At 43.7% G+C, this 25,627-nt stretch overlaps 1 protein-coding gene across 15 annotated transcripts in view; it reads right to left on the reverse strand.

The window, feature by feature from the left end:
* The window catches only part of CELF2 (CUGBP Elav-like family member 2), a 599,463-nt gene that overhangs the window by 21,751 nt on the left and 552,085 nt on the right, over positions 1-25,627 (reverse strand). The gene's annotated exons all lie outside the window — the stretch shown is intronic.

Consider the following 25,627-nt stretch of genomic DNA (forward strand, 5'->3'; position numbering starts at 1 on the left):
GGACATTTGTTATGAATACTGATGTTAAGAACATTGGTGCTCAAGTTTCTGTGTGGACATTTGTTTTTGGTTGTCTTCAGTATATTCTCTTGAGGACTGCAGTTGCTGGATCCAGTGACACATCTGTGTTTAATATTTTTGAGGAAGTGCTCAACTGTGTTCAAAGGTGTTCATATCCCTTTCTCCCCTTTGTACTTGTAGTTGTTTCTGTAAACAGTATTTCGCGTGCCTAACATTTAGTATAGCTTCACAGTCTGCTGACCTCTCTCATGGGCGCTATCTTACTCTGTCTTGATGACGGAGGGAAAGGCTAAACTTAATTCTGACTGCTAAAAGAAGCACCTGGTGCACTTCTAACTGCAATGTCCTGCATGTGTGACCTCCCTTCCCACCCAGGATAGCCAGGAATCTCATCTGTCCTCCTGGGCTGCTCTTGTGCAGGTGAAGCTCTGCCTTCAGAAACACAGCAGTGACCATGCTGTCCCGTACTGGGATGAGGCCAAATCAGATTCCTAAAAAATTAACTCCCCACTCTATCACATAACTCTTTATATATGACATCAGCTTCTGCTGTCTCATTTTGGGTTTTTTTAAAAAGAAAATTCTATATAATAAAGTCAACATTTCTAGTCTTACTGTATTTTTAAATTTTGAAACACACATAAAAGTGGAGACAGTAACATGGCAGTCCTAGAAACTCACATCCAGATTCTAAAACATACAAGAACCAACCAACTCCCTTTCTCTCCAAATTAAAAAAAAAAAATGTCAGCTCTTACATCATCTCACGCCTACATAATACGCAGTTCTAAAAACTGTGGGCGTTTTAAAATTCTAAAGCCACTGTATGTATAATAAAATTAGCACTAATTCTTTGGCTTCATTATTTGATAATATGTTACTTAGAATTTTCTTCATCTGTGTTCCTGAATAAATGTGGTTTTTATTTTTTCCTTCTTTTACTGTCCTTTGTTTTGCTACTGACTCCATAAAATGACTGGAAGAGTGTTCCTGTTTTTTTTTTTTTTTTTTTCTTCTTATCCAGAACTGCACGAGTTTGTAACTACTTGTAACATAAATGGTAGAACTTGTCAATAAAAACTGTCTGGACGTTTCATGGGATAATTCTCAAATACTGATTACACTGGATAAATAGAATTATATACATTTTCTTTTTACTCTTAAAAGGGTTTATTAGGTTATTGCTTTCTAGGAATTTGAATACTTTAATGTTTCAAAAATGTATCAGTGTAAAGCTATTAATACTCAAAAAATTTTAAAAATTTGGAACAATTACATTTAAGACTCATTTTTAAATTTATTTTGAAAAAGAGAGGGAGAGGCAGAGAGCAATCTTCCATCTGCTGGTTCACTCTCCAAATGGTCACAATGGCCAGGCCAAAGCCAGGAGCCACGAGCTTCTTCCAGGTCTCCCACATGGGTGGCAGGGGTCCAAAGCACTTGGGCCATTCTCTGCTTCTTTTCCCAGCCAGAAGAAGCTCTTGGCTTCAGATCAGCCCAGCTCTAGCCGTTGTAGCCATTTGGGGATGAACCAGCAGATGGAAGATCTCTCTCTCTGCCTCTCAAATAAATCTTTAAAAAAAAATTTGTCATTTCAATTCTATTTTCCTCTTCTAATAATGCATATTTATTGTTTACATATTACCATAAAAACTGTAATATCCTTTATTTTTATTCTCTGCCACAACAATTAGAGGAACTTAGAATATATTAACTCAGAAAAGTACCTTCCTAAATCAAGTGTGCTGTATTCATGTTGTCATACATCTTTGTTCTAGCCTGGTTTTTCTGTTTTATACATTGATACATTATTTAACATTTATTTGCATTTATCCACATAGTTACCACTGCCTGTGCTTATTTCTCTTTTTCCCTCCATCTGGGATTAGTTACTCTTTAGCTTGAAGTATTTCCAGTAGAACTTGACTGGGTGATGGTCTCTTGGTAAAAAAGTCTCTCAGCTTTTGTTTGCAAGAAAATGACATCCTTATTTTGTCCTCCCTCCTGAAATACATGTTTGCTGGCTGTCCCAGGTTGACAGTTGATTGACAGCTGATTTCAGCGCATTTTACTACCCTCTAGCTTCTGCAACAATGTCAGGTCCTGGTATGTCTAAATGTGTTCCCTTGAGGGTTGTTGCCCCCTCCACTCTCTGGCTGTTTTAAAGATCTTCTACTTGTCTTTGGTGCCCTGTGTATTTTGCTGTGGCATATCTAACTATGGATTTATTTTCATTTTCCTTGCTTGGAATTTATTAGGCTTTCTGAATATGTGGATTTTTTTTGGATGGGGAAAGGGTTGTCTTTTTTCAGTTCTGGGAAGTTCTCAGTCATAAATTGTTCTTACATTTCCTTTTCCCCATTTTATTTCTAGTTTCTCTCAGATTTCCAGTAGCATTAGGAGACTGTTAGATCTGTTTCCATATTACTTACACCTCATTTCCCTATTATGCATAATCTCCATAAATTTGTCTCTCAGCTCACCAAATTCCCCCGACCGGGACTAGAACCTGGTGAGCCGGCGCCGCAAGGCGGAGGATTAGCCTGTTGAGCCACGGCGCCGGCCACCTGTGCTTTCTAAAGGAATCTATTAATGCATTAGATTCTCAGGGTCACAGCAACTGCATGATAATGACTACAACACAGTTCTCGTGTTAATGTGATATTAATACAAAGAACAGTTTCAGAGTAGTTCACAAACAATTCTAAAAATATAATGCAGTAGTAGCTGAGGTCTTGGTGGATCTAAATATGGTGCTAACTCTTGTTTCTGTTTCTCTTGGTAAACTGTTGACATGTCTGTGACTTTTTTTTTTTTTTTTTTGGTTATTAGCTTAACTGTATTGGAACTTATTTCTAGGAATTTTTTGAGGCCTGGGTTAAAGATAAGTCCTTTCAAGGATGACATACACTGGATTCCTAAAAGGTGCTTGAGGAAAGTAAAAGCTGGTACCACTTTAAATTCATGGCTTGAGAGTTTTTGACCACTTAGATAAAATAAAATTGGGTTTTAAACTCATATGAGGGTTCGTTTATTATAAATTTTCACAGGGACATCCTCTGAGTGATACCAATACCAAGTTTTGAGATGGACAATTTTTCTATAGTTTCCCAAGGGGCAATATAGAGTTTAGCCTTTTGGGGTTTCAGACTTCATGGAAATGGTCTCCTATTAACTACCTCAGCTGGACCTTGGGGAGCCTTGTGAGCTGATGTTCAAGTTTATCTGGTTGACCAGATGTCCTTAAGGTGAATGCCATCTTTAGTGTGCTACTCATGTCTTATTTTCCTCTTAGTTTATCCTTGCTTTCTGAGTATGCTTAGTATTTTAGTAGTTACTGGTGTGATTAAAAATATGTAGAGGCACATGTTTGGCTTAATGGCCAAACAAGTAGATCTCACATCGGAGAGCCTGGGTTCCATATCTGAATCTGGTTCTGGATTGCAGTTTCATATTAATGCTGACCCTGGAAGGCAGTGGTAATAGTTCAAGTAACTGAGTTCTGCCACCTATGTGGGAGGCCTGGATTGTGGTCCTTGGCATTGAGGACATCCGAGGACTGAACCAGCACTGAACAAGCGCTCTCTGACTCTCAAATAAATAAATATGAACATTTAAAAATGTTTAAAAGAATCACTTTTTTCTGGTATAAAGTTCTTTCTGTTTAACTATTCTACTCAACTTGAAGAAACAGGAACCAGGACCTTTCCCCCTCACCCCAATCTGGGATATTTTCTGTGGACTATATGTGATGTCATTCTACATATAATAATAATTAGCCAAATATTGTGCCAGTGGGTGAGGGGTAAAAATGATCCTGAATGCATGCTTGGGTTTTAAGCCAGCAAGCGATAAAGGCCTGAAAAAAAAAGACAGTTTCAGGTGACACCAAGGACGCCCATGCAGAATTGCAGTTTATCTGTGGACTCTCCCCAGGGAAAAGACCCTTACAAAACCCAATGATCTTGGAAATTTCCCTAACTGGATATACAAATGAAGAGTTTTTTTTTTTTTTTACTAAATTTCACTATGAACAACAAAAATCCATAGCATTTGAGCCACAACCCACACCTCCTCCCACTCCAAAGCTCAGCACAGTGGAAGCTCTGCTCCAGGTAAGTGTGGTGAAGGTAACGGGGCTGCCTCCCCCTGCAACTCCAAATCTAGGGCTATGGTTTCCTCCCCTGGGGGAGCAGACTACCCGAATTTTTAAACCAATCCCCACCTCCTTCCCCCACCCGCCAGTTTGGTGTTGCAGCAGCTTTACTCTAGGTCATGAAGAGTGGGGGTCTCCACTCATGCGATGGAAACTCTACCCCAGGCCCAGAATACTTAGAGTGCTGGGCCCCATTCACCCCCACTCCACCTTTCTTAAAGAGGGGAGGTTCTGTGCTGGGAGAGATCAGTAGAAAAGACCCAGTATTATGTCACCACCCATCTTATAGATCAGAGGTATTCAGGGAAAAGCAGGCCACTCACTGTAACTTATCACCTACAGAGCAGTGACAACTCTTCCTGAGGGGAGTGGATTTATTTGGAACAAACTGTGGAAGAGTCCAAGCCCAACACGATGTCAATAGAAATTTTTGTGGTAAGCAATTAAGAGGAGGCTGGTAGCTCCATGATAGCATGGCAGACCAGCTAATGTTTAACAGAGAGAGCCAGGGAAAGAAGAGTCCTCTTTGGGTAAGAGCAAGCTGCGAGATCTGGCTTAGACTACGCCTACAAATGCACCTGATCAGATCAGACTGGGGGTGGGAGGGGGGTGGGCATCATTTGTACCTCTGTACCTCAGGGCCAAAAGCAATAGTACAAATAACTAGAAATTAGTAGAGGCTAACATCTGGGTGTGATAAGATATCACTCAAAGCTCAAGGCTGTGTCCTCTGAGGAGGGATATTAGAGGCACATTGCAAGGGAATACATAGGCTCAAGTTACAGTGGGATTAGGTCTTGACAAACTTACTGTGAACTGAAAGTATCAAATTGAAAACTGAACATCGTAGCTTAGCAACACAATATTCGGATACTGCAGAGTTTTGGTTTGCTTAGCCTTATGATCACATAGGCTGGCTGGGGGGGTGTGCTCACTCCCACCACCCCACAATCACAAGAGGATCATTCTGCATATCAATAGCTTAGGAAAAGATAAATTCTCAAAGTATGGTTTCTATTGAATGCATTTTACCTTCTTATCATCCTAAAGTTAACAGATGTGAGGTTGAACCATCCTAAATTGAGGACTGGTCTGCAGATTTCACTAAACTAAATCTTGCTAAGTCGCTAAGCAAATAAGAAACCTGTGGAGGAGTTTGGAGTTTGCAATGTGGAGTGAGGGAGAAGGATCAGTATCCAGAGCTACTGTATTATCTGAAATGTCCAGTTAACAAAATATTATGACACATGCAAAGAAGTATACAACATAAAGTGTTTGAGAGGGTTCAGATATTAACTTAGCAGACAAATATGTGAAAGTGGTTTTATGCCTAAAGGATTTACTTAAGAGCAAGGGAAGGAAGGGGAGATGGTGGGGTGGGGAGAGAGAGCATTCTCTAAATGGCCATCTCTAAATAGTTAGGGCAGGGCTGAAGCCAGGAGATGGGAATGTAATCCTGGTCTCTCTTGTGAGTGGCAGGAACCCAATTACTTGAGCCATCACTGCTACCTCCTGGGGCCTTCACTGGCAAAAAGCTGGAGTTAGAAGCTGGGAATTGAACCTGGGTACTGATATGAGATGTAGGCACCTTAACCACTAGGCCAAATGCCCACTTCCATGAGTACAGCATTGTAGAAAGGATGACAGTGTTGTAGCCTACAAAGACTATCAACCCCCCAAAAAAGAAATTATGAACAACATGGAGATTCATGAAAAAATCACCAGATGGATCAAAAGTAGGTTTGAGTTGGAGGAAAAATGAGTGAACCTGAAGATAAATTGATAGAAATTATACAGTCTGGGGGCCAGCACTGTGTCGTAGCAGGTAAAGCCACTGCCTGCAGTGCCAGCATCCCATATGGGTGCCGGTTCAAGTCCCAGCTGCTCTACTTCTGATCCAGCTCTCTACTATGTCCTGGGAAAGCAGTAGAAGATGGTCCAAGTACTTGGGCCCCTGAACTTGTGTGGGAAGACCCAGAGGAGGCTCCTGGCTTCAGATTGGCATGGGTCCGGCCATTGTGGCCAATTGGGGAGTGAACAGAGGATGGAAGACCTCTCTCTCTGCCTCTCCTTCTCTGTTTAACTCTTTCAAATAAATAAATAAATTTTTAAAGAAACAATTTATACAGTTTGAAGAACAGAGATGGAAAGGCTAAAGAAAAATGATCAGCTTCTTAGAAAATTACATGTAATCTGTATACGAAAAAGGAGAAAATACCAGAAGTAATACAAAAAGAAGAGCTGATTATTTCCCAAATGTGATGAGAAAACACTAATCTATACATTTAAGAAAAATCAAAACTCCAAAAAGGATAAATACAAAGAGTTCTATACCCAGGTATGTGAGAGCAAAAATGCTGAAAACCAAAGAGAAAATCTTGAAAGCAGCAAGAGGAAGAAAAGACTCATCATGTACAAGGAGAACCTGAGTAAGAGTAACAGCTGACTTTCCAGGAGAAACAGTGAACCAGAGGGCAGTAGGATGACACTTGACATGACTCCAAGTGCTGAAAAGGCAACAAAACGGATCAGCTAGGAATCTTATATCCAGCAAAAGTATCTTCTAAAAGTGGAGAAACAGACATTCCTAGAAGACCAAATTCCTTGGAGGCACACCTGCCTTATAGAAAATACTGAAGTTCTTCAGGCTGAAACAAAGTAACCCCAGCCAGTAACACCAATCCACCAAAACAACAACAACAACAAAAAAAACACAAAAAAACTAAGAACAATGACAAAATTATGTAGTTACAGAAGATAGTACAATTGCACGTCCCTCTTTTTTCTTTAAATGACTGAGAATCAGGTGACTAAAGCAATGCATACAGTTGCATATTAAGATCTGTATTTCATATATAGATCTATATTTGATAATGTCAGCACAAAGAAGGTGCTAGGGGGCAAAACTTGTATTGGAACAAAGAGAATACACCAGATAGTAACTCTAATCTGCAGAAGAAGCAAAGAGAACCAGAAGCCATAAAAGGAGGGAAAAAGACAAATGAGCTCTATAAATCTAGCCTTCTTCTCTTTTATCTTTCAATTTCTTTGAAAGACATTATATAAAGTAGTAACTACAGCAGTATGTTAACACAAAGCATCTTAAGAATGTTCATGGAAAATGCACAGACCTCTATTTTTTTTGGTAGCAAAACTTTTTTTTAAAACCCTTCATTTACAGATGTAATAGCACAGAATAGGGTAGGAGGGGGAAGATTAGAGGTTTTGCTATAATTTAGTGGAATTAAGAGTAGGTTCTGATAAGCTATGATCTATAGTGTAAGCCCTTGAGGAACCACTGTGACAACTGATTTTAAAAACATTGGAAATAAAAATGTTACACTACAAACTACTCACTTCATGTAAGTTAAAGCCATAAAAGAATACCAGAAGAATAGAAAGACATGAGGTGGATGTGGCCCTGTTGCAGTTGTGTGGACCATCCAGCCTGCAGTCTGGCCCTGCCTAGGCAACCACAGTAGGGACAGAAATTCAATAAGCCTATGGCAGGCTAATTTTTAAGTTGATCATCTTGATGGTCCACAAATGACATTATAAACATCCAGATGGTCCTTGACCAAGAAAAGGTTCCCTCTTATAGCTAGGACACTTGGACACCTATACCAGAGTGCCTGGGTTGGAGACCCAGCTCCACTCTCAATTTCAGCTTCCTAGTGGTACACACTCTGGGAGGCAGCACGGTGACAGGAAAAGTAGTTGGGTCCCTGCCACCCACATGGAAGACCTAGCTCAAGTTTCTGGCTTCTGGCTTCAACTAGGCCCAACCTCAGCCACTGCAGCTACTTGGGCAATCCAACAGTAGACTGGAGCTTGCTCTCTCCCCCTTGCTTTTTGTGTCTCTTTACCTCTCAAATACATAAATAAAAACTGAAAAAGAAACATAGAAAACAAAAAGTAAAATGACATAAAAACATTAAATATTTATGAATTAAAAATCCAATGAGAGGCTAGGTATTGTTACATTGGTTTTAAAAAGACAAAACCAAACCCAGAATTGACATCTGTTGTATACTGATTACAAGAGACACAATTCAGATTCACCGATATAAACAGTTTGAAAGTGAACTGGATGGGAAAACATATACCATGTAAATAGCAACCATAAGGTGCTAGACTAATACTGAGGCTAATACAGACTTCGTAACCATTTGAGGGAGAAGAAATTGGGGTCAATTGCTTCCACTGCAAAGGAGGTTAATAGACTCTCACCAAAATCTCTGTTTCTGGCCTGAGGAAATGTAGCTAATAAAATAATTCCAGTGCCAGTGTGCAGGGACTGTCAGAAACCCCTTGCATCCAGGAGTCTATTTTTCTTTCCCTCACTCAGCCTTGTTGTTCACATCTAAGGGGAGGGAGTGGAAAGGTGAGATGTTCCTCGCACAGCACAGAAAACAGGAACAAACTGGAGCGAGTCCTGGAGGGGAGGCCACTGAGTGAACCAGACGAGGATATTCTAGAACTCCTCTGAGAAACAGGCACGAGCTCCTGTCTACGGCAGGGCCCCCGGCCCGGCTGCCATTGGCGAGAGCACGGAGATGAGCCACGCTGGAGAAAGGCTTGCTGAGCAGGAAGGCTCAGCACCGCACCGCCAGCCGTCTCGATGGTGGGCCTGCCATGGTGCTGATGCACACCTGCTCTAACTGCTAGACACGACACGCCAAAGGACCCTGCCCTCTCAGTCCCTGCGGTTCAATCACGTGGAGCTCTTGCACACTTCAGACTTCGGCAGTCTAATGTTTCTGCATGTACCTTGAGGTGAACAGCATGGCACGAGCATCACCGAGAAGCACAGCGAGAGGTTCTACCTCGGCCCCGCCAGCTATTTAAAAGGGAGTCTAGGGGCTGGCACGGTAGCACAGTAGGTTAAAGCACTGCCTGCAATGCCAGCATCCTAAATTGGAGTGCCGATTCAAGTCTGGCTGCTCCACTTCCAATCCAGCTCCCTGCTAATGCCCCGGGAAGGCTTTGGAAAATGTCCCAAGTACTTGGGCCCTTGCCACCCACGTGGGAGACCCAGATGCAGTTCCAGGCTCCTGACCCAGCCCTGGTCATTGCGGCCCTTTGGGGAGTGAACCAGGGGATGTAAAAAATCTGTTTCTCCCTCTCCAACTCTGCCTTTCAAATAAATAAAAACAAATCTTAAAAAAAAGTCACCTTCTAAATAACCCAACACTACAATTTCATCACTCCCTTCCAATGGAATATTAAAAATATAAAATTGGAGATAACATGAGTTCTATTTAAGACAGACTGCTTTGGACTCAAACTATTTCTTCATATCTCCAACATTCTGTTTTGTTTTCAAATGGCGCACAAATAAAAGAATATGTAATTCAGAGGATTAAGTAAGGTGACCCACGTAATGAACCTGGCACAGAATCCAGCATCACTGGAGATTTTAGATCCTCATACTTACTGAGAGGAGGTTGAAGGAGACAAGACTACCTAGGGTATATTTTATCAAATAAAATAAGGAGATGCACTTGTTCTCCACGTGCAGTCCGAACACCTTCAGTCACTGATGACTGTGTGGCCACTGGTCTTTGTTTCTGCTGCAAGACCCTGTTCCTCCTCACAAGAAATCACAGAGGACCCCATGTGCCGGGCTGTCAACCCCCCTCTCTATTTCACACCCATGCTAGGTACTGTGGCCCACAGGTGCTACCGGGGTGTACTCTCCTTAGAAATCCAGAGCAGCAGGCCCCTGGCTCATCAGCTGCCTGCTTCCGGCAAGAGCGTCCTCAGTGGTAAGAGAACAGAAGCTAGATGCCATCAGAACTGGTTGATCTTGGGCTGCTTGCAGTTTTCAGATCCCTTCTATCTACAAGGCAGGTCTGAGGAAGACGAAAAGGCTCACTCTGCTCTTGGGCGGACAATTCACAATCCTCATGGTGAACAGCAAGTTGGCGGGAGTCCTCCTTCTAGACAGACACACAGCCCATCTGCTGAGGGGAAGCCTGAATGTAGGGACCATGGGAGAGGAAGAGGAGTCTTGGAAACTCAGTGGGCTCATTTTGTCACTGATAATAAATAGTATGCACATTAGAGGGTTTCTCTACATCTTAGTTTTCCATTCATTTAAAAACCCAGGGATGCCAGTGCTGTGGTACAGTAGGTTAATCCTCTGCCTACGGCGCCAGCATCCCACATGGGCACCAGTTCTAGTCCCGGCTGCCCCTCTTCCAATGCAGCTCTCTGCTATAGCTTGGGAAAGCAGTAGAAGATGGCCTAAATCCTTGGGTCCCTGCACCCATGTGGGAGACTGGGAGGAAGCACCTGGCTTCAGATCGGCACAGCTCCGGCTGTTACGGCCATCTGGGGAGTGAACCAATGGAAGGAAGACCTTTCTCTGTGTCTCCCTCTCACTGTCTGTAACTCTACCTCTCAAACAATAAAAAATCTTTAAAAAGAAAAAATAAAAACCCAGGGAGACTGAATACAATCAATAGCATTGAACATAGTTTCTCACCTCCTACTAGCTGTTCTCAATATTTTCAGTAGAAAGATGGAGAGAGGGTGCAGTAAAGGAGGGAGAGGAATCAAGCTTGAGATTTAAAAAAAAAAAAAAAGTTAACTGATGACTTAAAGTGAGAAGATTCCATGTGTTCTACATCATCAGGCAAGATTTTGAAAATTCACCCCAATCTGAGTCTCAGCTGGAAAACTCTACTACCTATTGGGCTGCCTTTAAGAACCTTTTGAATTTTAACAAATTGTCTGTTTTGAAAGAAAAGTCCAATTAGTCACACAGCCAATTTCAATCAAGTACGTCTAACTAAATCTTCAACAGATATATAATAGAGATCACAGACACACTTTTTTTTTTTTTTTTAAACATCTTTTCCTGTTTCTGCAACTGTTGGTAGACTTGCCAGAGACTACCTAGGGTGACTGCATTCTGCCTATGTAAAATGCCCTTTGATCTACCCTGGGAACTACAACCTTCATTTTCTTACAGAAACTATTTATATAACACCAAGGGGACATTTCAGGAGAGGGTGGGAGGTGAATGCTGGGTCCTCATCTCCCAGAACCCCTCTGTTAGAAGGCTGCTGCAGCCAAGCAAGAGGTTGCAGACCAAAGCTGAGGGAACGCAAGCAGGAGGCCACAAAGCCTGCCTCAGCTTGCTCACGTGGCAGCACTGGTAACTTGTCAGTTGTCACACCTGAAGCTTGCTCTGAACCACTGGCTAAAGTCTACCAATCAGCCTGCAGATGTTCTGACGAGCTGGCTGACCAAGAAAGAACACGGTCATTCAGTGAATGAAAGCCTTGTTTTTCTTAGTTCACATGGCACAGTCCATGCCCTTTTGTTTAAAACTGTGGTGGCGGGAAGGGTGAGTTGTCAGAACATGAAGGGCAGCTGGCACTATGGCGTAGCAGGTAAAGCTGCCGCCTGCAGTGCTGGCATCCGGTATGGGCGCCAGTTCTAGTCCTGTCTGCTCCACTTCCGATCCAGCTCTCTGCTGTGGTTTGGGAAAGCAGTAGATGGCCCAAGTTCTTGGGCCCCTGCACCCTTGTGGGAGACCCAGAAGAAGCTCCAGGCTCCGGAGCAGCCCAGCTCTGGCCATTGGTGGCAATTTGGGCAGTGGACCAGCAGATGGAAGAGTTTTCTGTCTTTAACTCTGCCTTTCAAATAAAAATATAAAAAAAATTTAAAACAGAACTTGTGTTAGGTAGGAAGTCAGATATAAGCTTATGTGTGTGTGACATAAAGGCCTAAAGAGAAGCCGTCTATGTCCAGCATATGCATCTGCATCTCAAAGTCATCCCGATAACGTTTCAGGGGCAGCCTGGCCTTCGCATCCTGCCCTGCTCCCTCCTACCCGATAACCTGCCAGGTGGGGATCCCCGCCCCTTCTGCCTGACAATCTTCCACAATCTTCCAGATGTAGCCCAGTGTCTGCATTTCAAACACCCTGCTCCAGATCCTGATTCTCCAGGAGGTCTTGCTTACCTTTCCTCTAAACTCAGGACGGCACCAGCTAGGCTTCCTCCTGTCTGATACCTTCAGGGGAAAACTCAGATAGGAGCTTCTTAATATTTGCATCCATAAAATCCTTTGTTTTGGGAGGAGCCCTCTGCCCTCTGCCTCTCTGCTGAGTCGCCCGCCTGCCTACCCAGGTGTAATCTCTCCACTCAACCATGTAACCTTGCTCCTCCCCCCAGTCCAAGCGACTGGGCACTCTCTCTCAGGTCCTGTCTGGAGAGGTGCCCATCTGTTCTTACGGATGTCCCTTCCCTAATAAACTTTGTTACTTTACTTTCCACTACTCAGTCTCATGCCTGAATTCTTTCTTGCACGAAGACAAGAACCCTGCCATTCACTGGTAACATTTGCAGGACATGAGGTGGTCAAGAAAGATTGGTGATCAGGATTTGCCCACTTTGAGCTAGTAAAAGAATTTCTTTGTTCATCTGACCAGGGTAGTTTACTGTTGGAATCCCATTTGAGGGGCTGGGGTGTGTCTTATATGAACAATACTCATACATCCAGAAGAGTTTCCTGACCCAGGTCAAACTATAGGTCACAGACTGAGAGCCTAGGTCATTAGGCCCCTTATTATGCCAGACTATAAAAAAGAAGGCAAATTACGCTAAAATGACTTGGAGTAGCTGCTATCCAGTATTTCAAATAAAACTGACAGTTTGAGTCATAGGGAAGCCAAGATGCTGTTTCTTTTCTCTGGTCCCCATCAACAATAATGCTGAACCTTTTCAGTACATTCTTTCACTGCAGGTTGGCTCCTGCCAGGCAACCTATGAACTAGATAGCAGTCTTTGCTCCCCTGGAAAGATGAGGAAGCAGAGGTATAGAACCCTGAACACATCAGCACCAGTGCTCATGAGTAAGAGGTAAGGATGAGAGCAAGCACTCCAGCTGTGTGTCCCAGGTCTCTATATGAAGGCCACAAGGCTTCTGCCTTACATATGTCAGAGTAGTAAGGGGAAGGGCTATTCAGAAAACTTTATTACAAAAACTCAAAAAGAGACTAATCTTACTTTTAAAAGTTTAGGGTTTTGTTGTTAAGTTTATTTGTGCCAGAGATAAATGTTTTTTTCTCCCTTTTTCCCCAGCTTTTCAGGGAGAAAAGAACCTTACTTCTACCTTCTAGGAAGATATCCCTCTCTCTCATGTGGGTAGCTAGACTACCTCTTCCCAACCCCTGCTAGCTTTGGGTTTTCCTTTTGGAAAGAGGGGTAACTCATCTGACTGTGAGAATAGTAAGGACCTGACTTCCACAGGGTGGGAGGGGACGAACTGAAATACGAGATGTCAACAGGTGCTTGATAAAGGCCTTCTTGCCTCCCCAAGGCTCCATTCCTGGGTAGGTAAATGAAGCTTCTTTGGGTCCCCATATTTGGAGAGGGAGTAAGAACCACTATTATATGTAAAATCCATTGCTGTATTATATGTTTTCCAATCCATGTCTAATTTCTAGAACCTACGAGTATGTTAGGTTACAAAACAAAAAGGAATTCAAGGTGCTAATCAGTTGACCTTGAGATGGAGAGAATATCCTAGATTATCTGGGTGGGTTTCTATTGGCAGAAGAAAGAACAGAAAGAGGAAAAAACAGCGATGGCAGCATGAGGACTGGAGCCAACAGCGCTGGCTCTGAAGATGGAGGAAGGGGCCTGGAGCTACGTGGGTGGTCTTTAGAAGGCAGAGGTTAGGGTAGCAGGCTGCCCTCTGCAGCCTCCAGAATAGAATCTGACCTCTGCCCAGTAAGTATGTTACACTTCTAACCTAGCCAACTGTAAGATAATTTGTCACAGCAGCAACTTCAGTTTTTCCAAGAATAAAGCTGATGATAGCTAGTATTTTTTGAGCACTTACTATGTGCTGGTCATTGTTTTCAGAACTTTACATGTACTGTTAGCTCATTTAGTCATTTATAATTATCATGAGAGAAAACAGCTTGTGGAAGTGGTACAGCCAGGATTTCAGCACAGCCATCTGGCTCCAGAGAGTTGATATTTTGCTAATATTGAAGTTAAAACCCATCTTGGCCTCTTGCATCCTCCTTGTGGCAACTGTAGAAATTTACTTACATAAGTTACAAACTTTGTCAGATTCACCTGTAATTTCTTGGTTCTGTCCCTTCTAATTTGTAACACCTCAGGTAATCTATTCAACTTAGCTATGTATAGAGTGCAGTCCCGCCAGCTATCTTTGAGAAAGTACATAATCAAAGGAAGTGGCAATGTCTGACACACAGCAGGTGACAGATAAACATGTGTCTGTATCTGAAGGAGTGTCTTCTTATTCTGTTGTCACGGGGGCCGGCGCTGTGGCTCACTTGGTTAATCCTCTGCCTGCGGCACCAGCATCCCATATGGGTGCCGGGTTCTAGTCCCAGTTGCTCCTCTTCCAGTCCAGCTCTCTGCTGTGGCCCAGGAAGGCAGTGGAGGATGGCCCAAGTCCTTGGGCCCTTGCGCTCGTGTGGGAGACCAGGAAGAAGCACCTGGCTCCTGGCTTTGGATTGGCACAGCGCCGGTGTAGTGGCCATTTGGGGGGTGAATCAATGGAAGGAAGACCTTTCTCTCTGTCTCTAACTCTACTTGTCAAATTAAAAAAAAAAAAAAAAGTAAGCAGTGATCACACATATTAACTCCATTTTCTAACTCTTAAAACGAAGATTCAGCATTTCCCCAGCCCCAACCCTGGTGGGAAATTGCATGGATGAGTAATCCTGCAGCCCTTATTGTCAGTCTGTGTATGCAGTTTTGAGAACATCTACAAGAGGTGACCAGATACAGAAGTCACACTGAGTGAGAATAAAAGAAGTTGATGGGAAGGTAAAATTAGTCTACAGAGAAGTCTAAGGAAAGAAACAGTCTCAGGTCTTGATACTGGAAAGATAGTCTTTGCAGGTCAAAGAGACCAAAAATGAGGATCAGTGGGTAAAATTTATACAGGGGTAGATTTCTGCTCAATATAAAGGAGACTGTAAGGATCAGAAGTCTTCTGAAGTGAGCTGAGATGCCTGAGAGGCATGGTGCTCCTGTCTGTGGAAATTTGAAAGCAGAGGCCATTGATGTTCATCTGTCAAGGGGTTTCTGCAGACCCCCGAGGCCAGGCCTGATTGCTGTGGAGGTGCAACGGTGAGAAGCTCTTGTTGTTTCCACCAGAGCCAAACACATGTTGGCTGCCTCTCCTGGCAGGGAAAATGAGGACTCCACAAAGGCAGAACTCTAATGGTTTAGGGCAAACCTGGATGAAAACTCCAGTTTCCACTGCCCACAGTATAAATAAGACTGGAAACTGCTAGAGACTGAGGGACAAAGGGATCTATGTACATACAAGCCCCATCAAGCTTACGACACCAACAGCTTCTAACTCTGCTGTCCCAGGAAATGCACACAGCAGCTTCCACACACCAACTCAAATCCTCGATGACCCAAAACACACAGCAAATGAGTACTGGGATAAAGGGCAGGTTTCTGTAGGGTCAGCCCCCTCTGACCTAGAGCCTAGGGCTGTAGAGAGGTGCTGCTGGCCATTGGGTCGGAATCATTCTGTCTGCTGGGGGCAGGATCCACACTGCTTTGCGGGAAGTTCTAACCATATGCTCATTTCACAGAGAAAGGTCATTGTTTGGGGTTACAGAGTAGATCTTTCTGCATTAGCCTCCTGGCTTATCTCAGATGGGCTGAACCTGACTCTCTGGTTGTGGGGCTCAGGGGTCTGATGTCTGAGTCCTCTTGGTGCTCTTTGTTTTGTTTTGTTTTTAAAGAGTTATTTATTTATTTGAAAGAGTTAGAGAAGCAGAGGGAGAGAGACAGAGATCTTCCCTTTGCTGGTTCACTCCCTAAATGGCTGCAACAGCCAGAGCTGCGCCCGTCTGAAGCCAGGAGCTTCCTCTAGGCCTCCCAGGTGGGTGCAGGGGCGCAAGCACTTGGGCCATTCTCCGCTGCTATTTAGGTGCACTAGCAGGGAGCTGGATCAGAAGTGGAGCAGCCCAGACTCAAACCTATGGCCACACAGGATGCCAGCACCACAGGTGGCAGCTTTCCCGCTGTGCCACAGCACCGGCCCCTCTTTGGGTGATTCTTTTGCACACTGACACTTGAGGATCACCAGCCCCAGGGATGCCCCATGAGGCACTATCAAGTTCAGTCGGGGCTGGGTGTAAGATCTAGACTGAGGCAGGAGAAAGTGAAAGCTTACGGGGAGATGATAGGTTTAGTCTGACAGGAAAGGGGAAGAGCTGCTAGGAGGCAAGGAATAAGAAGCAGTAAATTACCGTTTGCTTCTTCCTCTATTAAATAGAGCCCACCAGAAGATAAGCTCATTCAAGAGTAGGAATTCTGGGGCCGGTGCTGTGGCGCAGTAGGTTAAGGCTCCACTTGCGGCAATGGCATCCCAGATGGGCGTTGGTTCATGTCCTGGCTACTCTTCCAATCCAACTCTATGCTATGCCCTGCGAGGGTGGTAGAAGACAGCCCAGGGGCTTGGGCCCCGGCACCCACATGGGAGACCAGGAAGAAGCTCCTGGCTTTGGATCGGCATAGCCTCAGCTGTTGCAGCCTTTTGGGGAGTGAACCAGTGGATGGAAGACCTTTCTCTCTGTCTCTCCATCTCTCTGACTGTAATTCTACCTCTTAAACTATCTTGAAAAAAAAGAGTAGTAATTTTGCCTGTTTTATTTTCTGAAATATTTTATTGACTGGAACATGACAGGCACTAAATAAGCATCTTTTGAGTAGATAAAGATTCTACTGAAGGCTGAAGTAGGTGAACTAGACTTCACATCTAGTTTTTTTTTTTCCCCCCAAAGATCCATCTATCTTAAAGACAGAGAGAGAGAGAGAAGGAGAAACAGAGATAGATAGTCCATTTGCTAGTTCACTCCTGCAAAGGGTCAGGGTTGGGCCTGGCTAAAGCTAGGAGCCAGGAACTTCTGGGTTCTCCCACGTGGGTGCAGGGGCCAAAGGACTTGGGCCATCCCCCACTGCCCTCCCAGGTGCATCAGCAAGGAGCTGAATTGAAAGTGGAGCAGCTGTGACTCTTAACTGGCACCCGCCCACCCACCAGGCCACAGCGCCACCCCAACACATCTAGTTTTCTTTTGGTGAGGCAAGTCTGAAGGCTTGAACGAGATGGGCAAGGGCATCATATCTCATTTCATGGCAGCCTTGTGAGGGGGCTTCCTCATGACACAGCCAAACTTGTGGCTAAGGGGCTAAGTCATTCCTTTCTGCTTATATGCCAGAGCTAAGCATGGATGTTTTTAACACAGGAATAATGAAGCCAGCTGGTGCCTCAGTGTCACCAGAACACTAAGGACAAGGCTGGGGACACTCCCCACTCAGACACAGCTAAGCAGGAATGACCAGATGTCCACTTTCAGGTTCCAAGCTACCCCTTCGGTGTACAAGCAGGGGCAGGGAAAGGGCCCAAGCCCCTCCCTGGTAACCCCACCTTCCCCTTTACTTGAACTGAGATCAGGAACACACAGAGTAAACTTAGCTAGGTTTCTTTCCTATTCAGTGTAGAAGATGGGATGATGAACAAGATTCCCAATGTGGGGTGAAGATGGCTGCTGAATGCTAGGGAACTGGGCTATTCCTGCATCCTTCTGAAATCCCAGAGCAACCAAGAAAGGCAGGAAAGAGGTATGAGACGATTCTCCATCTCACACTTACCACTCCATTTACAAAGTTCTTACGCCAGTAATTTCTCCATTGTTTTTTATCATTGCATTTGCCGGTCATGTCTAATGTCTAGGTAAGTCTATCCCAGAAAGGACCTGGCTTTCTAGGGAACAGAGGGATTGATTTTCTCATATTAACTCTCCTTCTCACTCTTCCTGAACATCAAGAGTTTTTGTTGTTGTTGTTGTTAAAGCCACAACAAAACAACAGTAACCAAAGACAGCAAGAAGTGCCTTCAGTGCATTCATTCAACACTTTCCATAGAACAATGAGAGTGTGAAAACACAGTGGCTTCGTGATTTAGAAAATACAATAATTGTTAACACAGAGAAAATTGCACTGCGCAAACATACTCCAGACAGTGGAGCCTGCGGCTGCCTTATTGCCTCAAACAATTCTGGATGCTGTATTCCAACAGTGGCAACGATTGTGAGGAGGTAGAATAATTAAGCAATGACACAGGCACTATCATTATTAGCTAATCACAACCCTAGGGTATTAACAAAATACAGAGTGTCTCTTCTCTCATGGGGCCCAATTATTCCACAATAACCACACTTCTCGTTTTAACTTATTCCCTAAAAGGTTTTGTGGGGGCGGAGGGGAGCAGTGATGGAGGGGGAGGAGACTGCGGGAAGTGGTGGGAAGGGTTCGGAGGTGGTTATGGTCTCACTGCTCGGCAGTTTATGATGGGAGAGCATCTTTTCCTGTGTAACAATTTCTATATCAGTTTCTCTCACCACCCACTTCCAGCCACAAGGAAGCTGGGAAGCGGCTTGGCTTGGCGCGACACTGGGTGAGGCGAGTCATTACTGGTTCTCCAGAAGACTGGTAAGGACGAAAACTGAGTCTCGAGGTGTAGACTTGGACTTCGACCCACTCTGGGGGCTTTACTCCACAACAGCAAACCTTGCTGAAGGTGAGAAATTACTATGGGAAGTATCATTCCCTTGAAGTCCAAAGTACTCCGTGGAGTGACTATAGTTCATAACACTGGGTTGTATACGGTGTAAAGAACTAGAAGAGAGGAGATGGTAGGTTCCAAACATAAAAATAAGGAAATGCAAAGCTAAATGATTCATTTGAGCAGTGTGTGCTAGATACATATGCTGAAATATTGCGCTATACCCCATAAAAATGGAAAAGAATTACGTTTATTAAAACTTCAAAAACAAATCCTGAAGTAGTCACTCTTTTTTTTTCACTTTTTTTCCAAATGCTTATTTGAACTCTCACTAGTTGATACTTTGAGAAAGAAATCTACTTTATCAGTCACCAGTAAACAGGGTTACCTCCCTTCCTGGCCTTATTTTTAGGATCTTCCCACTCCCATGGAGGCAGACACTTAGGAATGCAGGTGTAATCTGGGGCTACAACTTTCAGAGTCAACTATATACAAATTCCATACACATGGATCAAGTGAAAACTGAAAAGAAGAGAAAACGGAACTCGTTTTCCCCTGCAATGATACCATGCTTAAGACTGACCAAGATGAAATTACATGCGTCCCCCCAGCACGCCCCAAGTGTGTCTGTTGTACTGATGGTCACGGACACTGACTGGAAAAAGTGTTGGTATTCTGTTCACAAGGGAGAAGATCCAGATACACACTTCTGGTTTCCATGAGTTCCTGCTTTGGAGTATTTCATGGTTTGGTGGAACTGTCCTTGCACTGTTGCTAACAACCTGTGCTTCCATGAGCAAACCATTTACCTTTGCATGCCTGTTTCCTTGTCTGTCTTGAATGAGGCACTGGGTGGATTAAGCTCAAGATTCTTTGCACCTATAAAATTTGATCTGGCCAGGCTGTGGCCTCTTGTTGATAAAGTGTGAACAAAGAACTTCTGAAGAAAACAGGTCCATGTCATCATTGGAGCTACTGACAAGCTGTCTGAAGTCTGGCCTTCCTCCAGGTGTCCCGGAGAAGGCATGGTTTGCCCTGATGGAGAGACTGCTGACTTCTAGGAGGGAGATTTTCCTCTGGATAATATGACCCAAAGGTTGGCAAGGTACAGCACAGTCCTCGATTTGAAAAGCAGAGGCTGTGGGCTTGCCTGGCCCAGCAAATACTTCTGACACAATTGCAGCCCCTGAGCATGCACCAGGTGTTGCCAGAAATGAAAACAAACAACTCCCATGGGCCTTGGTGCCTGACCCTCAATGCTGAGATCCTGCCCAGACACAGCTGTCTTGCTCTGTTTAATCCAACAGCACTGTCTGTATTTGGTAAGGCGGGGGAGTTGTTCTATAACCTCAAGTTACATTGAAGGTATTGTGGAGAGTTCACTGCCATGGTGTGCAGTGAAGCACAAATGCAAAAAGGAGTGAGGAAACCCTCCTTCCTCTGCATTTACATTCTAATCACCTTAGGAAGAGTGGAGAGAAATTTGTTTTCCAAAGGCAAGAGATTCAGAGAAAAATACCACTAGCGCTTATTCCAGTTTTAACCTAGTTTCCAGTTCTCCAGAGAAGCAGTATTTACAATTACTCAAAAATAATGAAATAAACTTGCCCATGTGATACTCTAATATGGTCTTTTAGAAAAGCAGCAGGATATGTCTATATATAGGTTATATGTTTATATAAATATATATACCTCACTTTCACTAAGAATGAAAGTAAACAATGAATTCCATTTCACAACTGGGAAAGTGGAAAGTTAAAGATTAAATGACTTACTCAAAGGATTCTTGGTCAAGATGTCTAGTAATAAGTAAAGCTAATTACTCTATTACAATTATATTAAACTTATATTTAAAAAAAAATCTTTGAAAGGCAGAGTGATAGACAGGGAGAGACACAGAGAGATTTTTCCATCCACTGGTTCACTCCCAAGATGGCCGCAACAGCCAGGTCTGGGTCAAGCCAGAGCCAAGAACTTCATCTGAGCCTCCCATGTGGGTGGCAGGGCCCAGTTGGACCGTCTTCCTGTGCCTTCCCAGGAACTTTATCAGGGAGCTGGATTGCAAGCAGAGTAGCCAGGACTCAAGCCAGCACTCTGATTATGGGATGCTAGCGTCCCACGTGGAGCCTTAAACCCACTGTACCACAACATGTTCCCCTACTGGTTTTTTTCTTAAGTCTCTGCCTTGTGCCTGAGCTTTTCTGCTTCTAGACTTAGATATTTAAATTATTGACCAATATGAAATATAAATACTTTTCTGTCTTAAATTCTTGTATCTTCTCTGATCCTACTTTCTCCTTGTGTTTCAAAGACTAAGGTGTTCCCTCTTTGAAGGTGACACCATCTGCTTGCTTGACATTTCTTTTGAGTTTCTGCCCTCCAGCTTGCGTACTGGGTGCCAGGGAACGACGGAGAGGCAGTGCCATGAAGCTGCTGTTGGGGGCTCCCCACCCCCCAACCTCCCCCAGACACAGCTTCCCTCACCAGGGGACAGGCCCTCTAAAACTGCTTTCTCACTGCAGTCTCTCTCATTAGCCTCTTTCTTATTTCTTCTGTTCTGATTTATGTTTTATCTACCTTAATAAAAACAAACCAAATATGCTCCTCCTTGTTATCCTGCTACTTTTTTTTTTAACATTTATTTAGTAAATACAAATTTCCAAAGTACAGTTTATGGATTACAATGGCTCCCCGCCCCGCCCATAACTTCCCTCTCTCTCCTGTTCCCTGTTCCATTCACATCAAGATTCATTTTCAATTATCTTTATATACAGAAGATTAATTTAGTGTATATTAAGTAAAGATTTCATCAGTTTGCACCCACACAGAACATAAAGTGTAAAATACTGTTTCAGTACTAGTTATAGCATGAAATCACATTGGACAACACATTAAGGACAGAGATCCCACATGAGGAGCAAGTACACAGTGACTCCTGTTGTTGACTTAACAATTTGACACTCTTGTTTATGGCGTCAGTAATCTCACTAGGCTCTAGTCATGAGTTGCCAAGGCTATGGAAGCCTTTTGAGTTCGCCGACTTCTATCTTATTCCGATAGGGTCACAGTCAAAGTGGAAGTTCTCTCCTCCCTTCAGAGAAAGGTACCTCCTTCTTTGATGGCCCATACTTTCCACTGGGATCTCACTCACAGAGATCTTTCATTTAGGTTTTTTTTTTTTTTTTTTTTTTTTTTTTTTTTTTTTTTTTTTGCCAGAGTGTCTTGGCTTTCCATGCCTAAAATACTCTCGTGGGTTCTTCAGCCAGATCCAAATGCCTTAAGGGCTGATTCTGAGGCCAGAGTGCTGTTTAAGTTACCCTGCTACTTTCAACATTTCTTAAAAACTCACCAAAGTGCATGAGAATGCCTGTAATTCCTGCCTCCAGTCTCCCACCCCTTCTCTGTCTCTGCCTTTGGACATACTGCCATACTTTAGCGAGGAGACCACTCCCAGGGGAAGGACCACTCATGTGCAAACTTCAGCCCTCTTCTGCCCTCACCTCCATTTGCTTCCTGCTTCTCTTCCCTGACACTGTGCTACTCACACAGTTCCTTTCCCATCTCTTGGTCCCCCTGCTGTTCTTCCTCAAAATACAAGCATTAGACAAAGTTCTCTGCTTTGCTGCTGGTTTCAGCATCATGACTTTGCCCAGCCTCCCAGCCTCTAGTGAGTTAGCCGCCTCGCCTCTGCAGCTGAGACCCAACCCATTCTTCTAGCTATAGTCTCTGGTAAACCTGAAGGTCAGCTACCCAAACACTACTGGACATACTTCAGTGAGTGGCTTCAACTCAACATGGGCTAGTCATCTCCTACTACAAATTCTTGTTAATACCCTCTCTACTAATGAGAATGCTACTCCAGGGGCCGGTGCTGTGGTGTAGTAGGTTAGACATCCGCCTGCAGTGCCAGCATCCCCCAGGGGCACCAATTCCAGTCCTGGCTGCTCCACTTCCAATCCAGCTCTCTGCTATGGCCTGGGAAAGCAGTGGAAGATGGCCCAAGTCGTTGAGCCCCTGTACCTGCATGGGGACCTGGAAGAAGCTCCTGGCTCCTGGCTTCAGATTAGCTCAGCTCTGGCCTTTGTGGCCTTTTGGAGATGAATGAGCAGATGGAAGACGTTTCTCTTTGTCTCTCTCCTTTCTCTTTGTCTCTCTCCGTCTATTACTCTGCCTCTTAAATAAATACGTCTTAAAAAAATAAAATAAAAAGGAAACAAAGAACCAACTAACGAAAGGGAAGAAAACACTACTCCCCTGGCTACCCAAACTGAGCACAGTGAGGTCATCTTTAACTTCTTCCCTTTTGTTCTCCCTCACATCAAATCAGTGCTGAAGTCCAGTCGCTGACATTCTTGGGCATAAAGTCCATACAGGGCTCTTTCCAGCCTATAAGAAAAAGTCCTAGTTCCTTAGCTATAGCTTTCAGGGCCCTCCATGATGACTGTTTTCCAACACATCTCATGCTTGTGAAAAATGGGATGAATTTTCATTTACTAATTAAATCCTTTCTTTGCATTTTCATACATCTGATCTATCTTTCCTTCCATTTTACCATTAAAAGTCTTACCTAATCTTAACATTTTGGCTAAATGTCAGCTTTCATACTACACGTGCCCTGTTTCCTCAGGACGGAATCTCCCATCTCTGACACCTGCTCCCGTTTTTGTTTGCTTTTGTTTTGGATGTGGCTTGTTTACAGCAGATCATGGGATTAAACTACATCTGAACTACAAATTCCTATGCTGTGTCTTCCTCAAGTTTTAAGAAATGGACCTCAGATTATAAAATTTCTGGAAAGTTGTGGCTAGAATGAAGTTCTGTTGCTCTTCTCATCTAATGTAAAACACAGCAGTTAATACACCCTCCTCATCAATGCTAGCTAGCAGAGATTACATGGTTACTCTACTCAGCAACATCAATAACCTAGTGAGAATAAAAATCCTAGTAAGTGGTTGGTATTGGAGAGAAATCAGAGCTCTGAGCTTGTAAAGACTTCACATGGGATCTGATGTGGATTTGCTACACAATACAGGAGACTAGGCAAAACGGCATTTACAAATGAATCCCTAACACCATAGCACAGAGTCCAGAGCTACTAAAAACAAAAAACAGAGAAGCAGAGTGAATGAGTGTAAATGTTAAAAAGCCCATGCAAAACAAAGAATGAACCATGAACTCGTGACAGGGCCTATCTACCCCGGAGCAAGACGGGATCTGACAAGCAGAGCTCAGGGCACAGGTGGAACCTGCTTGCACAAGTCCAAGTGTGGGCCCTGCTGGAGCCACAGATATCCCTACCCCCCATCCACGCAGCTTTATTAAGCTTGAAATTAGTTCAGGACTATTAAGAGGCTCCAGTCTGCTCTGGGTCAGGGCATCGTCTAAACTGCGGCTGCCTATCCGCTGTGCAAGAGCTGTTCTGACGGCAGGAGCCAAGGACCCTCTGGCAGATGAGGACACTGGGAGGAATTACAGAATTAGCTATGGTTCTGACTATTCTGATGGAAACTCCAGGCACACACAGGGGCCTTTAAAATGTCTCTGCTTGAGAGATCTATGCATGCCTCCCCCCCCCCCCCCCCGCCCCTTAGAAGCAGGATGACCAGTGCCAGATAAAGAGCCATTGACTAGAAGGACGCGTCATTCCCAGCGCCTCGTCTTCCGTAAATGTGAGTTTTATATCGTGTAATGCTTCTGTAGAGAAGCCACAGGGCAGTAATGCCAGGTACACTTCTCTCTAGGGCAAAGCCCTCTCATTTCCTTTTCTGCCAGCTGCTAAGTCTACTTCCTCAGGGCAGCTGCTACTAAGAGTTCTTGTTGCATGAAATGTAGGGGAAAGCGGTATGGCCTAAAGAAGAGGTAGAAATACCAGAAAGAGTTCCTTCCTCTGCCCACTTTGCCCTGATTGACAAAATTTAACCCAACATATACAAAACATTGATTATGGATAGATTGTTTAAGGCTAGAGAAGTTAGATTTTATACTTAAAGGCTATTCAAAATTATTTTACTGTGGTGAGAATTTAGCAAAATTATACTTTTAAAAATGTGAATTATAAAGTATATAAGGGCAGAGATTTTATTGATGTGTCCTGAAGTATCTAGATTGGTCCCAAGTTCATAGTAGATGCTCAATAAATATTTTTCAAATGAATGAAAAAAATCAGATTATAGTATCACTACAGTGGCACTTCTAGAATATTTTATGTGGTGGCCACATTCATACTAATGAAAATAAATTGGGCCCCCATAATGTCAAAAGCAATAGCAGACATGAAAACTTTCAGAAAAGTACAAAATGTTGAAGTTTGCAGGAAATGAGTAATGGATGAGATGCCAATTCTCTTTTGTAGTCAAAAGAGTATAAAGATGTTGGCTGACTTGAACCCAAAGACAGCTCATTTTGCGAACTCGCTTCACTTCTGTCAGAGGGTCAATACATGAGAGAACCATTTACTTCTCCTCACTGATAATAAGGGTGCCAAAAGATGGGCCTAAGGGGCGAAACGGTAGGGTGAGAGCCCTGGGTAATCGTCACGTGAATGACTTGCTTTTTGTGTAATGAAAAAAATTAATAAAATGCCTGTATTTTTAAGTACAGTGTAAGCAGAAGTACTCCGAGAAGTCACACGGGCTCCTGTTCTATCTAACCAGTGTAGGGCCGCTAGGATACTCGAGGGAGTCGGCGTGACACGCGATGTGAAGGGTGACCTGCTGTGGTATCATGTCTTTCAAAAGCCTACTTTGGAGTAGGTGGTCCTTCCGGAAATGAAATGCCTTTGTTTGACGGAATCTTTTTTCTTACTCTGCATTGGAACACCAGAACGCTTTGAAAGCCACTTGTAATTAAAAAGCAAGAAAAAGA

The sequence above is a fragment of the Lepus europaeus genome, chromosome 14 (assembly GCF_033115175.1).
Source record: "Lepus europaeus isolate LE1 chromosome 14, mLepTim1.pri, whole genome shotgun sequence".
NCBI lineage: Eukaryota > Metazoa > Chordata > Mammalia > Lagomorpha > Leporidae > Lepus > Lepus europaeus.